Source organism: Filicampus tigris, chromosome 12 (assembly GCF_054856515.1).
Source record: "Filicampus tigris isolate MCC_2025a chromosome 12, RoL_Ftig_1.0, whole genome shotgun sequence".
Taxonomy (NCBI): domain Eukaryota; kingdom Metazoa; phylum Chordata; class Actinopteri; order Syngnathiformes; family Syngnathidae; genus Filicampus; species Filicampus tigris.
Window position 1 is genome coordinate 22,638,768 of NC_141228.1, and position 17,711 is coordinate 22,656,478.

The 17,711-nt window shown below is 44.8% G+C and overlaps 1 protein-coding gene across 5 annotated transcripts in view; it reads right to left on the reverse strand.

Moving 5' to 3' along the window:
* Positions 1–1,540: 1,540 nt before the first annotated feature.
* Positions 1,541–17,711, reverse strand: part of sox2 (SRY-box transcription factor 2) — a 113,013-nt gene continuing 96,842 nt past the window's right edge. For all 5 annotated transcript variants that reach the window (XR_015088880.1, XR_015088881.1, XR_015088879.1 and 2 more), the window contains one exon: positions 1,541–2,021. The gene's annotated coding sequence lies outside the window, so the exon portion shown is untranslated. The remainder of the gene's footprint in view (positions 2,022–17,711) is intronic.

Below are 17,711 nucleotides of genomic sequence, written 5' to 3' on the forward strand. Positions count from 1 at the left end.
ATTCGGGTGATGAAGAAAAAGTGACACGTGAAACTAAATTGGACTTTTGAGGGGAAAGGTCGCGCGTGAGACGGACTGTACAACTCTTGTGACTTTTAAAAAAAAAAAAATGACAGAGGAATGAGCGAATCAAGGGACATTTAAAAATAGCACTCAGGAGCTTGAGGTTATGGCTTGGGCTTGGCACTGAAATCAACAAACGGCCATGAAACGCTTTCAAAAAATGCATTACAATTGGGAAACATGGTCATCGATTTGCAGATTTGACGGCCTGAATATGAAACGAGCGAGTGCTGCTCACTTGACTGTGTTTGACTTATCTGCAATTGGTCACAATCCACTTCACTCCGCCCAGTCAACACAGATGGCAGCGATTGATTAGCTTGATCTGTGTCAATATAGGCAAGACCAAATCAATGAGGTTAATAGACGCACTCGCGCACTTCTCGAGAGCAGGGAAGTGTGTTTTTTGTGCGCTTGTGCGCGGAGGTCTCGAGAGTAGAAAGCAGCCGCGTCACAGACAGCAACACAATCAGTTTCATCACCGGAGGCGTCGACGATAAGCAGGAAGACAAAAAAGACGGGGAGATGATGGGAAGGCGAGTGGCGAAAAGAGCATCAAATGATTAGGCGCACGCACACGCGCCCACACACGCACGCGCGCTGTCAGCTTCCATCGGTCGCCTGCGGAGCTTTGAGTTATGACCGCCGTCATGTGATCATTTACACTCATTTCAAGAGATAAGCAGAGGCTACTGTTGTGCAGCTTCTTACTTTGTGCGTGTGGAATGTGAAGACAAAGCTAAACCTGAAGCTAGCCGGTTAGCTTTGCGCAGATTCGGGGGGGGTCAGCGTGTCATTTGATCGGAGGCGGGACCTCCGCTGCGTGGCCTCCGCTTGACGGGATTTATTTTTATTTCAAGAAGAAATACATTTGAGACCTATTGCTTTTTTTTTTTTTTTTTTAATTGATCAATATGCCACAGCGAAACACGGCAAGCAGAAAAAAATCCTGTCTGTACACCTACTAAATCCTAACACACAGAAGGATTTTTCTAATCTTATTTATTTTTAATCTATGACATATTCCCCCCAAAAATCAGGCATTGCACATTCTAAAAGCACTTGGGTCAAAAATACCTCAAATTGGGTCAAAAAGGGGCCCACTCTAACTTTTGGGGTTATTTATTTAAGCCAAAATGTTGGATCAAATGAATAACCCACAAAACAAGCCGATTTTTGGGGTCGCATTTACAAAGCATCCAAAAATCTTTTTTTTTTCTTTTAAACAAAACAAACCCAATAAATTAGGTTTGCTTTGTACATGCGGCCCAAATAATTGACTTGTTTTGTTGGTTATTCTTTTGACCCAACTTCTTGGGTTAGATAAATAACCCAATTAGCTGGGTCGGCTTCTTTTTGACCCAACTGTTTTGGAGTGAACGGTTTTGGTCATATAGTGCGCGGATTTGCTTTAGAAAACACGTGTTGGCTTTTGGGGAATGCACTTTTATGTATTTAAAAAGACAGCAACAATGGGTGTCGGATATTTAGTTTTATTTATTTCCGTCAGTCAAGGCGCTTTTTTTGATTGGCCACTTGCTGTTCCCGTCCGTCACCGTGCACGGACTCAAATGGCTCGAGAATAGTCGGCTTTCCCCACACACTTGAAGATTTTTTTGCGTCGTAAATATTGACACGTCTAAAATGTCAGATTTTGGACCCTATTATCAGGACAAATCTGCTCTTAACACACCTCAGAATAATCTTTTAGTATCATCTTATGTGACTTAATTTGACGTCCTTGGTAGGGAAGGAGCAAAATCCGGACGGAAACCGCCCTTTTTTTTTTAACGCGAGTTGTTTCATCTCAGCTTGATTCCCGATGTGCGTCTCCGCCAGGAATCGGCCTCCAACACAAACGCGCACGACAGTAGCGCGTCGTCACGTGCGCCCGCGCGCGCGGTGGTCGCCGACTCTCGTGGTGGCCCGCTGCTCTCCTGCAACACCTTTGCTGGCTCCTACGCAAAAGAGAGAAAGTCATGTCAGTCAGTGTGACGCTCGTCAACGTACTGCACGTGAAAATCTTTTCAATCAACCATGGGAGGCTCACGCCATCGACTCTTGAGGAATAATGCAAAAAAAGGTATTTTTTTAGCCATTCTTGATTCCCCCCTCAAAAAAATAAGCACTTTGATTCGCATTTGAGTTGACAATTATTGCATACAGTAAATGCGTGTACACTATTTATTGAAATACTTGAAAATGTATGACACGCAGGCAGTCGAGCCTGACACACACAGTCCAGGTGCAGACACACACACACACACACACAGCAAATTCAATAATTTCTCTCTTCCCGGGGACATGAATTGCAGAACTCTCTCTGGAGTGGAAAATCACCTTTTGCGTGTCATTGTGCACTGCAGCCCCAACAGAACATGCATGTACGATCTGACGGCTTTCACCCAAGACATGAGTCGTGACTGGATCAGATTTAAAAAAAATAAAATAAAATAAAAAAAATCTTGTTAGTTGCAGATTGCAAGGTTTGAGGACTGTGTCGGTTAGCATGATGCATGTGTGTGCGGAATAATATTTCTCGACGACGTCGGAGGGTGGAGGAGAAAAAAAGATTCCGGGGCCTAGCCCAAACCCTGGAGGATTAATTAGCACATGATTAGTTCAGCGGTTTTGAGAAATGTGTTAATGTCAATTAGTTTGTGTTGCTCCCACCAGGAAGAAGAAAATCCACTGCGAAAAAAAATGTTCCAAGTACACTTGGGCATAAGCATTGTATTCTTATTAACATTAAAGACATGAAAAAAGAAATATAAATCTTCTGTTTGTACACCCTGCACACACTCTGGCAATGAGCTCGCCACTGCCACCTACTGTAGTGGATGTGCGATTACACTTTATTCGAGTACAGCAAAAAAAAAAAAAAAAAAAAAAAAAGTTCCCGCAATTTGAGGACTAGTTATGTGCACTAAAAGTACTTGCATTGACTTTAATATCTTCATGTGTAAACTGTTTTCATTTTTGAAACCACAAAAGCAACAACTTTCATTTCAAGATCTAATCTCTTGCTAACCTCACGTCAGGTGTTTACAGTCTGGCCTTTTAAAAAAAAAAAAAAAAAAAAAAAAAAAAATAGATCCTTGATCATGATCATTTCAAAAGTGACTAGTCACGGATTAGGCAAGTAAAATATCTTTCAAGTGTAAATCACTGCTCAGAGGAGACAAGCAGAATGTTTTGTCTGCTATGCAATGCAATGTTGGACTGTTTTCACAGGGCTGTGCTGTTCATTCAAATTTTGTTGAGCATCTTGTCAAACAGCTTCGTCTTGAGTGTGTTGAGGATTTTAAAGGCCTGCAATTATCATTATTATTATTATTATTTTAAATATAATTGTCTATTTTCTTATTTGAGTTTGGATAGTGTCCCCCTGATGGATTCCCTTCACAATGAGCCAAACACAATTACTGCCTGACTTATTTCAGTGGACCATTAGCATATGTGTGTGTATAGCATTAAGTAATTGGAAAAACAGGACAGAAGAGAGAGAAAGAAAAAAAAAAAAATAGCAGCCTTTGTGGGAATTACTCAACCACTCCCCTATTTAATATACTCTCACTCATTCTCCCGTCGCTCCGGCGCAAATGTGTAGAATATTAAACTATAATCAGCTGTGAGTTAAGACGATTTTATGTTCATAATTACAGCCAAGTATTTGAAATTCTTTTGTTTCTCGTGCCTATGTGAGTCTTAAGAAGAGGGAAGGGAAATGGAAAGAATTACAGACAGCTGATTGCGTAGCTTCTTTGCTAATGACGTGTAGCTGGCGCCCTGGACAGAGCAACTCGGTGAAGAGTGAAGATTACAGCGGACTTTGCTTCGCTCTCAAATGACGGCCGTACTCATTACAATATTCTTGGTAGAACTATGTCAAGAGTTGTATACGTGTGTAATTCATATCTGAGAAGTGACTGATGGGTTTTTTTTTTTAAATAGCAGCATGAACAAAACTGCTCCATGCATAATATGTCTTCTTAAGATGCAGTATTTCATTTTTGCATTTTTCACTGCATCTATACCATGATCCTAACGCAAGAACAAAATGACACATATTGTAAAAAAAAAAAAAAAAAAAAATCCATTGCAAAGATCTCTTTTGCATAAAAATGATCATTCAAGGATGGCACAAAACTGTGAAGAAGACACCGACGTTAAATGCAAGAACTAATTTTCTACGTTTTTTTTCCTCCCACAAAAATCAACTCAGAATTGTAACATTAATCGAGGTACTTGCTTGTCCTGCATCTCGTTCCAATTCCGCCCCAAAAATTATTAGGACGACTGAAGTTGTAGTATATGGAAATGTAAGACCCAGTGTAAGCACAGCTGAGACATTTCTGCCATCTAGTGGCGATGGGTGGTATTACAACTTAAAACTACAGTTGACAGCTGCATATTCAGTTTGGCACCTGCGGATTTGCTTATTCACAGACTCCCCCCCCCTTTTTTTCCCCCCAATACTGTGTCATCATTTTGTCTTTTCCTTGTTCTTCTAGGATTGCCCCCCCCCCCCCCCCCCGCCCCATTCCTCCCAATTTTTCATGGCAAACTTATATTGAATCTTTATGTGTGGTTTTTTTTTGTTTGAGTGTGAGGTCGCCAGCTGGCCGCCGGTTGCCCGTCAAACTTTGAGCGTCTCCTAAAATGTCTGACACATTCCCAAACCTTCATTTAGCGTTTCATGCGCTCGTTAATGACAAAAAGACTTATTGAAACTAAAAAAAAAAGAACAAAGCGGCGGGCTCCGCTTTGGATAAGTCAACGTGACTTTTGGGCGGGAAGGGCATTCTCTCATTTTAGTAGTGCTCCTGAACAGGTGCACGGGACCCTTGCATGACCGCCGACCGCTCGTAAACAACGCTGACGCATTCGACTGGTTTGCTCGCTCTGCCTTCATGAGGACAAGAACTCAACTCTTCTCCACTCCTGCCTCCTCTCTCCTTCACTCCCCCCCTTTTTGATTCCCTGTCCAGCTCAGTGGGACCCCCACTCTCTCTCTCTCTCTCTCTCTCTCTCTCTTAACCTCTCTCGCCCCCTCCCTCAGGGCAGAAGTAAGCCACGCCTTGAGGCCCTGCTCCCATTGTGAGCGCTCTGCTACTTGTGTTTGGGGCCTTTGTGTGCCGCTAATCAGCCGTGGGGCCATGCTCAGCCCCAAATGTGTGTGCGTGTGTGCGTGTGTGCGTGTCCCTTGCCCTCATTACGTAGCCACACTGGGAGGCCGGCATGGGAAGTTTTCTGCTGCCCTACACAACTCCCTCCGTCCCTCCATCACCGTTCGCTGTGCCGTAGCTGTCCACCCCCAACCAACCGCACCCCCGCAACACCCCCCCCCCCCCCACCAAACATTTTGAGCCGCACTGCCGCGTGACTTTTCCGTACAGGACAATAACACGTATGCGGACCAAGTGAGATCAATTGTGATTCGTGGAGTCGAGTCAAGCCATTGGTGAATAAGCCGATGAGCATATGAAAAAAAAAAAAAGTAAGAAGCACGACCCGGATTGATTTGCCGGGGCACAAACGATGATTGACGAGGACGTTTGGGCACCTTTGCGCAAGTTTTGACTGGTTGCCCGTTTGCGTCTCCACTTGACCGCGTTCGCAGGACATTTCCGAGTCGATATTTGGCAGTCGCTGCGAAAGGGTAAGAAAAATAGTGCTAATTAAGTGTGACGCCGGCCATGAATAATTGTGACAACGCAGACAGATGATGTCTTTGATGGTCTCAAAGTACGTTTAGTGTCACTAATAAATACGAGCCGGACTGAGTCAACTGCCCGTTGGCCTTTATTGCTCCCTCTCTCCCGCTGGGTCCCCCTTCAGCCGTCTGTTGCAGTCCACTCCTCCTCCTCCACTTTACCACCCTCTCATCTGTCCGCTCCTGCTTTTCACTTGCTGATTCCCGTGCACCTTCCCCCCCCTCCCACATCTATGATATATCACCTGCCCGAGAGGATGTGTGTGCGCGCGGGTGCGCCTGCCTGCCTGCGTGCGTGCGTGCGTGCGTGTGCGCGCGGTGGCCCGACGGTGTTTTAGCACCTTGTGCACCTTGACTTGAGAACAAGCTTTTGTCTCTTCTGCTTTTCACAGATGGGAGACAAGAGGCCGTGCGCCGCGCACCGCTAGCTAAAATGTGTCATTTCCGGCGGGTCATTTCCATGAATTGATTTTGGGAATCGGGCACAAAATATAAAAGACCAAAAACTGAAAAATAGAGCAAGCAAAGCTGCAATAAAATGCCACGATCCAAAGAAACTCATGAACAGCTGAAAAGGAACGTCATTGACATCTAAAGGGTTCCAAAGCCACTGGGAAAGCTTTAGCACAAAACAGCGGTGAGTCTTGCCAAGACTTTTGGCAGAATATTCCTGAGAGGAAGTTGAACTTTTGGGAAGGTATGTTTCTCGTCGCATCTAGCGTAGCAGCATTTCAGAAAAAGAACATCGTGATAGCTGTCAAACACGATGGGTGGTAGTGCGACGGTCTGGGGCTGCTTTGTTACTTCACGACCTGGACAACTTGCTGCAATTGATGGAAACATGAATTCTGCTATTGACCAGACAATCTTGAAAGAGAATGTTCCGCCATCCGTTTGTGACCTCAAGCTGAAGCGTGCTTTGGTTCTGCAGCAGCGCAACGATGCAAAACACACCAGCACATCTTCAACTTCTGAATGTCCTTAAAAGGAGAAAACGGTGACCTCGTCAAAGATGGGATTTGAGTCCGATAGAAATGCTCTGGCGTGACTTGAAAAGGGCTTCTCATGCCCGAAAAATCCTCCGATGTTTCTGAATTAGAACTTAAGAGTGGGCCAAAATATCGCCACCGAGATGTGGAAGACTCATTGCCAGTTATAGAAAACATTTAATTTCAGTTGTTGACGCCGAGGGTGGCCCAACCACTTTTTAGGTTTAGGGGCAATTACTTTTTCACAAAGGATGAGGTCGCTTTGGATGTTGTTTTTTTTCCCCCCTTATACCATTAAAAAAAACATTTTATGACTACTCGGGATATTTTTGTTTGATAGTTAAATTTTTTTGGATGATCTTAAACATTAAAGTGGGGAAACTATGCAAAAATTAAGAATTTGAGAAGGGAGCACATTTTTGGTGTTTGGAAAAAATAAAGTATGCGCGTGTGTGTGTGGTGTGTGTGTGTGTGTGTGTGTGTGAGAGAGAGAGAGTGATGAAGAAATGGGAAAAGAAATGATAATTACCGGTGACTCAGGGTAGTGTGACTATAATCCCTTGAAAATCTACACTCGTACAGGTGCTCACTAAATCCAATTACCAAGCGAGGAGGCAAAGAGAGGAGGAGGGGAAAGAAAAAGAGAAAACCTGTTAAACTGCCTGCATCATGAAAGTGAAATATAAGCGCTATCAACAGAATGTTTGCACCGACCCCCCCCCCCCCCCCCCCAAAGTTTTGCCACGACAAGTCTCAGTCGTATCACTGGCATCATGCAGGCATAATCCTCGCATTTCCAAAAGCATCAGTTCTCAGGACCAAAAAAAAAATCAGCATAAATGTCGAGCCATCAACATTGGATTGTCAAACATGGCGAGCTGTTCTCAAGTTTTTCGATTGGTCATTAATACGTAGCGTGTGAGGAAAACAAACGTGCTTTGTTTTCATTGGGCTGGGAAACGTGACGAATGGCGCTCAGCGAGACAGCAGTTAGCTATTTGCCGATCTATCTTTCTTTTAATAATGACTTGAATGTGAAATTCCTGACCCCACATGACTCCCCATCCGACAGTGGTGGTCCGTCCGTCCGTCCGTGTGGCTGACGAGCAGACTTTACGAGCTTGTTTCGCATGAAGATGTTTGAACGCTGCTATAAAAGTCAGCCGGCGATGCCCTTTCGATTTGTTTACACTCAACAATTAAGATCAGTGCTGTGTCATTTTTAATATCTTTTATTTCCATTCTTCCATCTTCAAGACGTGTCAACAGATTAGCAAGTTGTAAAAGACACACAAAAATGATTTAGCAGGGTGCTAAAATGGGCGCTAAGTGATGCCGCAGCAACACACTTTCTGAGTATCACCAAAAGTATCTAGAAGACCTAATTCACAGATTTTGTCAAATCAAAGACGGTGGTGTTCTTTGTCAGCTTTATTTTAAAGTTGAAGTCAAGCCAAACATTTTTTTTTCCCCAAGAATATGTTCTATGCAACCCCACTAGTTGGAACAAGGTAATATGATTAATACTGCCTTTGCGGCACAGAGAGTTAATCCACCCGTTTTTGTCCATCTCAGAGGGCGGCCATTTTGTCACTTTTGTCGACTGAAAATGACATCACGACTACTCGGGGCTCAGGTAACGACCAATCACGGCTCACCTGTTTTCAGATGCTGAGCCACGATTGGCCGTTACCTGAGCCCTGAGTAGTCGTGATGTCATTTTCAGGCGACGGAAGTGACAAAAATGGCCTCCGCCGCAGATGGCTAAAAAACGAGTGGATTGACTCTTATTCCACAAACGCAATATTTATCAATTAAGTCAAATTCAAGGTTAGGACTTGATTCCATTTGAAAATCTAGACAAAGTCTCAGCTAATGGTATCGATTTGTTTTGGAGCCACTTTGCATTTCCATGATTTCATTGTAATAAAGAAACAAGTACCCAAATCAAAGCAAACCTCAACGGGTTGCCTTGTGGGATGATCGCGTTTCCGATTCGATCCCCGACGGCACTGTCGATATTTCAGCTCATGGACCCGTTTCAGTGCATCTCTCGTTCGTTGCGAGGGATGCCATTGAATACTTAAGGGGGGGGGGGGGGGGGGCAGAAAGCAGCAGCAAAGGGAGAAGAACCGAGGAAGAAAGAGAGCACTCCAGAAGCCTCCCTGCCAGACTTGTAATGGAGGTTTGATTAGCAAGCATGTAATGTACTTTACCCCCACAGCTGGAGACGCAGGGGGAGGAGGAGGCGAGGGAGGGAGGGAGGGAGGGAGCGAGGGAGGGATGGGAGGGAAAGGTATCGAAGGAGGGAGGAGAATATATAGGCAGTTCTCCCAGCATGACCCCCGCCCCTCCCCACATCCGACAATACTTTGGACCAGGACCGAAATTGTCCCCATCCTCTAAAACCTAACATAACCTCCTGTGACTGACCCCCTAGACCCCCCCCCCCCACACACACACACTCCCCCGACAGACTAACGCCAGCTCCCCTCCTATAGATGCACCATGCTGTGTAAGCGCTGGGTGTGGGTGGGGTAGGATGAGGTTGGAGGTCAGAAGCAGGAAGAGTTTTTTTTTTTTTTTTTTTCCCCCGAATCGACCCCCCCATTAACAAGCTGCGAGTCTGCATGCAGGAAGTTGTTTGTGCACAGACAATGGCAAGTTTATTTGAATCCTGCAGGGTAGAAATGGCTGTGTTGTCCCTCAGCTGGCGTTAGGGTTAAAGGCTAAAGAAAATGTTGAGGCAGCATCCATCAGTGGGCTGCTTTTACCGCAAGAAAACCGATGAGACTAAAAGGAACCCGAAAGAAAAAAAAAGAAAAAAAAAATGCTTGCAAGGTCAGCGCCGGAAATTCATAAGTGAAAATATGTGCACATTTCATTTCTTCAAGTATGTTGGAAAATGTTCGTATGCTTGTCTGTTTGTTTAGCTCGCTGGCTTGATTTGAAAATATTTACTGGAAATATAGCATTTGCTCTAATTGGTCCTTTTGAAGAATGTCGACATTACTGGCAGGTCTTCAAATGTGTTTTTCCTGCTTCGGTCAGCGGCGTGTGTTTTTCTCAAGTGCTCTATACATAAAACTGAAATGAGTTGTACCAAAACTTCAAGTGGAAGTCAACCCAAACATCTTTTTTTTTTTTTTTCCAGAATATGTTCTATGCGGGCCCACTAGTTGAAACGCAAACAGATAACGACCAATCATGGCTCAGTTTCAGAAAACAAGTCCTGAGCCCTGAGTAGTAGTGATGTCATTTACAGTCGGCAGAAGTGACAAAATGGCCGCCCCCAGAGATGGCTAAAAACGGCTGGATTTTGCCGCTTCACTCGATTCCCGCAAACGCAATATTCATCAGAATGCCTCGTTTCAACCAGTGGGCCTGCTGGGAAGATATTCTTGAAAAAAAGATGTTTGGGTTGACTTCCGCTTTAGCAAAAAATAAAATAACATCCATTCCAATAACAAAAAGTCACATTGATGTTGATAGTTGAACAACAACAAAAAAAGACATTATAGGAAGAATACAAGTTTTTCTTGCTGCTGTACCTCCCACCGTGCCAGATTAGCGTTTCCGCGCTCTGCCTGACTGTGCTGTCAGCTCAGGGTGTGAGCGGGGCAACGTTAATGTGTGGAGACACCTGACAAGCCGGCTGGCCTTTAGGGCTCAGCCTAACCACTCTGGACCCAAACCCGTTGGGAATTCAAACTGCAAAACCAAACAGTCGCCGTGGGGGCTAGTTGGCATCTGCTGGGCTGAGCGGGGAAAGGTCCTCTGAAGGAGCCAAAGCTGTGAAATGATGCCCAGAACCAGCCAAAGCTGTTTGAAAGATGAACGTGAACTCATTTCAGTGGCAGCGCGGTGGGCCGGTTAGCACATTGGACTCAGACTTGCTTCGAATCTATGACGGCTCATCCGCAGATGCTCCGGCTTACTCCAACGTTCCAAAAACACGCATTGGAGACTCTAAGTTGCCCTAAAGACAGTTAAAACTAATTTTTAACATTAAAAAGTAAATAGAATAAAACATTCAAATAATACTGAGTCGAAAGCCCAAAAATGAAAATGTGTTTTAAGGCAACTTTTAAAAATGGACTGAGAGGGGGGGGGGGGTGGGCTTGACTAACGTTCAGCGGGAGGTCATTCCAAAGAGAGGGACCGGCGACGGAAAAAGCTCAATCCCCTCTGAGCCTCCGCTTAGTCTTTGGCACCTCCGGTAGCGTCTGGTCCACTCACCTGAGGCAGGTGCGCAGAAAAGTCCGAGAGCTCAGGTGGAGTTGGGCGAGACCATTGAAAGATTGAAAGACAAATCAAAGAATCTTCCAATCAACTGTAAAATGTACAGGGAGCCACATTTGGAGTTCTGTGCTCCCTCCTACGAGCTCCAGTTTGGAGGCCGGCAGCAGCATTTCGGCCCAACTGGAGACACTTGCTGAAGGGCTGGCTGACTCCAAAATGAAGTGCATTACAGTCATGTGACAAAGGCATGCATAACTGTTTCTGAGATACACAAGAAAGAGCTGGATCGAAGCAGCACCAATTTGCCAGTCCAATTTAAAATCGTTGTCCAATTCCAGTTTAAAAAAAAAAAAAAAATAGCGACCATGTATGTGTAAGGCGTTTTTTGTGAAAAAAAATGACCATGTATAGTAATGCGTTTTTTGTGAAAAAAAATAGACCAGTCTTGTAAGGCGTTTTTTGTGAAAAAAAAAACTACAACTATGTATATTAAAGTGTTTTTTCCCAAAAAAACAAAAAAAAACAAGAAGCAACAACAAAAAAGCGACTATGAGATGTGGACAATGTGTAAACATAATTCATTACATCAAACAATATTGAATGTGAAAATATGAGACGAACAAGAAGTTCAGCTGAAAGCTGTATTCGAACCCTGGTCGTCCATGTCACAATCATCTGCTCTAACCACTCAACTATGGTCATCTTGTTGCTGACAAGCTGTTATAACAGAAACAAAGTTTTATTAGCATCATGTTGGAAAAAAAAACTTTTAGAAAGGTGGTTTTTGTGAAAAAAATGACCATATATAGTAAGGCGTTTTTGGGAATAAAGACACCATGTATAGTCCGGCGTTTTTTAGTCACCCGTCGACCACGCATATAGTAAGGCGTCTTTTTGAAACAAAAATCGACCATCTATTGTAAGGCGTCTTTTTAAAAAAGAATAACGACCATGTATTGTAAGGCGTTTTTTGTGAAAGAAAAACCAACCATGTATAATAAGGCGTTTTTTTTGGCAAAAAAAAAAAACCAACCATGTACAGTAATGCGTTTTTTTTGTTTTTTTTTTTTAAAACAACCATGTATATTAATGGGTTAATTTTAGATTGCCTCTAATGAGTCCCCTTCATTGTGGCTGAGGTTTGCTAAATTAGATTCATTTATATTTAAATTGTCAAACAGCCGCGCTTAATGAGAAAATTGTTATTTTGGGGGTTATTCCAGATGAGCTGATTGGACAGCTTAGTGCTGGGTGGACGCACGTCAGTCGAGGAAACCCAAATGATTTGAGAAAGCTCGTCTTAAGCAAAACGTTGCATGTCAGTCTTTCCTTTATTGGTCGAGCAACAGCATTTTAAGGAAATCATTTCAATTCACTCTAAAAACAGTGGGTTAAAAATAACCCAATTTGGGTCAAAAATGGACCGATCCACGACTTGGTTCAATTTGACCCAACTTTCTGGGTTGGTTTTGGAGAAAACGACCCCAAAAATGAGACATTTTGTACAGAAAACCAAAACAAAATTGGGCTGTTTTGTACAAAAAGAAGAAAAAGAAAAAAGAAAAAGGTGTGTCGAATTGACCCAATTAGTGGCGTGATTAATTTTTGCCCCAAATTGGGTTATTAGTGTTTTTAGAGTGCTGCTTGTGACTGTTTTCTTTTTCTGCGGATTTGATTTAAAAGGAAAGTGGTCGATTTCTAACCTGACATCAGCAAATGTTGCCAACGTGAGTCATGCGTGTTGACTCAACAGGTGTCTCAGCATCACACGATACACCGACAAGGCAGTCCAGCATCTTTTCACCTGAACTGCAAATTAAAAAAAAAAAATGTCTCCCACCTAGCAGATGGCGAACATTTGGCGGAGCCACAGAAATTCATCAAGCGCCCCATCCAGCCCTCCCATATTAAAAGACAAATCCTACAGCTGCGGGCTCCCTTGGAAGACTTCTCACAGCTCTCCGCGTCCTCTAGCAACCCCCGGCTTCTCCCCGGCAGGAATTTGACTGTTAGCAATCTAAGTGCCAAGCGTTTAAAACCCGAGGAATGCTATTGTTCTGGTCACAGCTGCAGTAGCCCAAGCCCAGCTAGCGCTGCCAGTGTGTGTATGAGTGTGTGAGTGGGAGGAGGAGGAGGAGGAGGAAGGAGGGCAGGAGGAGTGGAAGGTGTGAAGAAGGCAACTTTACGTGTTTCCACTGCTCTTTGGTGTCATGACAAAGCAAGGCATAGTTGACAACAAGCTGACACATTCCTCATGCCTGGGAGGCGGTGCCACTCGCTCTACGTTCGGAACGGATTCTCACGCGAGCGCAAAACACCGAGGATTAAAAGAAGTACACCGCAACACGAGCGGGCCCCTCCAAAGTGCGATAGCGAGATAGCAAAACTCATACGACGTTTCGTATCGTCTTTTGAGGACCTGTTTTGGATCAGAGGGCGTAAGGACACCTCTTAGCATTGCGTAGTAAACAAACACAAACCCAAGCAAAAGTGGTGGAGGATCCAAAGTTTGGATGGACCAAGAGTGGTCATCATGTGACTTTAGGCAGGTGCGTAACTTGTAAATTTAAGAAATTGGGAAGGTTCCACCTTCAGCGGCAAGCAGAGGTCAACACTTGATGTTTGTCTCGAATGAACACAGGTGGGCATTTTACTCAATTTTGCCAGTCCGTCATTGGTAATCCGTCAGTGGCCCGTCCTTCATTCGTCAGTCTCACATTTTTTTACGACGAAATGAACTGTAATCGGCAGACGGTCCCCAAAAAAATGTGAGAAAAAAAACGTTATCCGTCAGTGGTTAGTGACGATCACACTGACGGATAAAAAGCCATTCCTGTCATTTATCAGTCCGTCGTTTTTCGTGACCAACTGAATTGTAATCGTAGGTTAGTCCGTCAGAGGTTCCGTCGGTTCGTCAGTCGGTCCGCCCCCAGCCCCCACCCCCCCCAAAAAACGTCAGCAAAACGGACACGGTTAGTGGCGATGACAGCGCCGGACGAAAAACCACTTACTTAGCCCGTCGTTTTTCTAAAAGTGTCCAGTCATTCGTCCAACTGTCAGCAAAGACGGCGGACTGAACGGCGGACGGACCGGCCACCTGTGTAAGCTAACATTACAAAGATAATCCTCCTTATTGGCCATTTGGAACCGCGGTGTGTGTGGGCGTCAAACATTCAAAGGTTAAAAGGAGTTCCAAGAAGCAAAATCACATCTCCGATGCTTGGAAAGGAAAGTAGCGGGGCAGCAAAGCTTCTCTAAAGCGCACCCTCTTGATTTATCTCACTCTTTCTCTCTGCTCCTGTCCGTCCTCCTTTCGAGTAATTATCATCCAGCTGCTCGGAGGGGACAATGCCTGGCGTTCTTCCAGACGGCTGACTTCATACACTTTGTGCCACGCTCAATTTGGAGCGTAACGGAAGCTGGGCATGACTGGCACCCTCCAGGGCATTACTCGGGCTCTCTATGGGATCTGTGTGTGTGTGTGTGTGTGCGTGTGCGTGTGTGTGTGTGCGTGTGCGGTCCCCATGTGCCATTCAGTTCATTCGCCCCACTGGCGAAAAAAAAAAAAAAAAGTTGAATTATGACGATTCAGCATTGTAAACAACTTTCAGAAGGATTTGCTAGAAAAATGTTCCTTTTTCCGAGCTCACCAGGAAAAGGTTTGTAAGGTTTAGCAGCCTAGGCAAAGTTCTAACAATAATTGATATCCACAACCGGGAAGAATGTTTCCATGCAATGTACGACGTTTAACAAGAGGCAATTAATGTTTTGGTGAATGCCAATTGCTCATCTTGAAAAGAATCTGGCAACGCTCCCTCTTTTGGGTCAAAGGAGGACACTGTTCCCCTCTTCAACTCTCCCCACACAGGCAGTCACCCAAACAGAGTATTTGCTGAGAGATACAGCGCCAACAATTCATTCTACACGGACAATTTCTACTGTCATTGTACACGCGCACAAAAGCTTGACTACAAACACACACACACACACACACGCACACACGCAGTGCCTCGCTGACTCCAGACTCGCGTGAATGGGGAGCAGTACGACTCAAGTCTTCCTTCCTTCAGTACAATGAGGACCTGTCTGCCTCCAGTAACCCGCAGCTCACCCCCCCCCCCCCCTCGGAAAAAAAAAAGAAAAACAACAGCACAACTAAACAGAGGGAACATACACCATCGGCGGGCCCGCTCTTATGTTGAGCACACAAGGCCATTCAATGAAAAGACACAAACGGCAATAGTTGATCCGTTGTGCTTCCATAAATAAATAAGTCGATAAAAAATGCCTCTGTTCCAATGCGAAGATGAAATCACAACATAAAGCTTCGCAGTTCGGCTGACACGCTGCGATCGGGCGCGACTTGACGCCACGAACACAGTCGACTTTTGACGATGCAAGCCTCGATGCCCGGCCGCCGAGCGACGATTACAAATCCTCGCGCCGGTGGAATTGCCGCCGTGAAGCCGAGCTCTCCCAACGTGCTCCCGTCGCTGCGTCACATTTGGAGCTAACCAACAGCGCGCCGTCGAACCGATTGGGTTGGTTGCAAGGCAACTGGGTGCGCTTACACTTTTGGGATTGTGGCTGTTCCTTTAGTCGATCAGAATATCAGAAAACGATGTTCAAAAGGGGACACCGGCAGGAAAAAGCGGGACCCTCGCCCGACTTGGGTGCCAGGCGGTGAAGGTTCAATTCCCACGCTGCGCCTTTTGCCTCAAGTCGGCCGGGATGGGCCAAAGCGCGACAAGAAAAGCCGTCCAGAAAATGGATGGATGGAGTTTGCCTGTGAGCGAGCCGTGATGCACTTCCACGCCGCTGCCGCTGGCACAAAATGGGGCTTCAATTATTGATTTGCAAAGCCACAAAGAGTTTCTCCGGCAAAGGCTTGGCAGCGAGGCTAGGTGAAGTTCCACGCTGACCAAAGCGCTCTCATGTCAAACGCAGCTGCATGATAACATGATTTAACATGATAATGATAGTTTGTTCAATGAATTGATTTCTACAATGATTCAGAGGGATTTTCACACTGCCTGCGCCTCCATCAAATCCACCAAAATTGCGTTACACCGCCTGCGCCACGACTTAGACCTGCTTGAACTGGTTTAAAATAAATTCTACTTTTGGTCACCAAGTCGCCAGACGCGACGGGGGCGTGCAAACGAATACGCTGGAACACCTATCGAGGTGTAGAAATTCACGCTAAACTAGCACGAAAACGAAGATGTGCCCGTTTTTACACTGAGCCCGTCTACCAAAAATAGCGCCCTAAGTGTTGATGAATTCTGATTTGTGCTATACAGTATTAGCCTAGCTAATACTTTGTATTATTATTATTAGCTTATTCGCATTGGCTTCCCATAAACAACACTTGCTTGGGGGTGGGGGGGTTGGGGGTTGTGTTTAGTGGCCATGTGCTACATCCACAGAATGAACTGCGGCAGATAAAATGCTTCCATTGTCCTTCAGCTAAGTCTTGCTTTCCACGCTCTCGCTGGGCTTCCGCTAGCAGAAGCGAGCGGCGGGCCGCGGTGAACGCTCGCCGCCAAGTGAGGCTGAAAAGGAGACGGCCAAACCATCCAGCCCGCAAGTTGCCCACCTTAGGAAAGCCCGACTCGCCGTTGGGCCGGCAGTATGCGAGGCGGGGGTGGCGGCGGGTTTACTGGCACGAGACGGCCGGGCCCTAAAATGGCTCGCGAGACAAGTCGAAAAAAGTTTGGTTTTTTTTTGTAAAAGGAAGAAAGCGTGCCACGAACATGCTATGAAGACATATTTTATGCTCAAAGTGTTCGCCTGGTTTTGTGTGCGGTGGGTGCCCAAAAGAGGGCCCCCCACAGCGCGCGGAGGGATTGTGTGTCGTTTGGATTCTGGCTTTGTTTGTCTCTGTGTGCTGACATCACTGTGCTGATGGCACCAAATCCTCATTCTACTGCACACAGCACTTTCTATACAAAACACCAGCACGTGCACACACCTCCAATGCCAACTTGACCAAAAAAAAAAAAAAAAAAGACCCGCTCAACACATAGACACCGTATGCACTCATCATCGACAAAGGCATTGCATCACGACTGTTACTTGTCGCCGATTTTAGCTTCTCTCAATCACCAATGGGAATTTTTCCGATATTTCCCACCAGTTGACAGAGACGGTTTGTCTTTCAATTCCATGATGACCTTGGATCACCTACTTTGGCCATCTCTAAAATTGAAAAAAGCTCTTGTGTTGGGTTTCAAGTTATTTTAATTCATGGAAACTAACAACATACCGAGCACTAAAGTTGGAAAAACATTTCTGTTAACGCAATAAAATAAAAATGAAAAAAATAAAAAAAAAATAGTCGAATTGTCTTTTGTGTTCTCATGCATTGAAATGTTCAAAAACTCAAATCGTGTTCACTCAATTAAATAGTGACACATTTAAGTTTGTGGCGGGCAACGGCAATCCAACAAGTTTACTTTTCAGATTAGCCTTATTAAGATAAAAGTGCAAAAAGTTCCTTTTTTTTTTTTTTGCGACACGGCGCTTGTTTGGTGGTTGAAAGGGGAAGTATATAGTAAAATTGTCTTTATGAGAATATGTTTTATGCGCCTCCACTAGTCTAAAGACTCTGATGAATATTGCGTTTGTGGAATATGAGTTAAGCAGCGAAATCCACCCATTTTTGCACATCATCGGCGGCCATTTTGTCACTTGCTGTC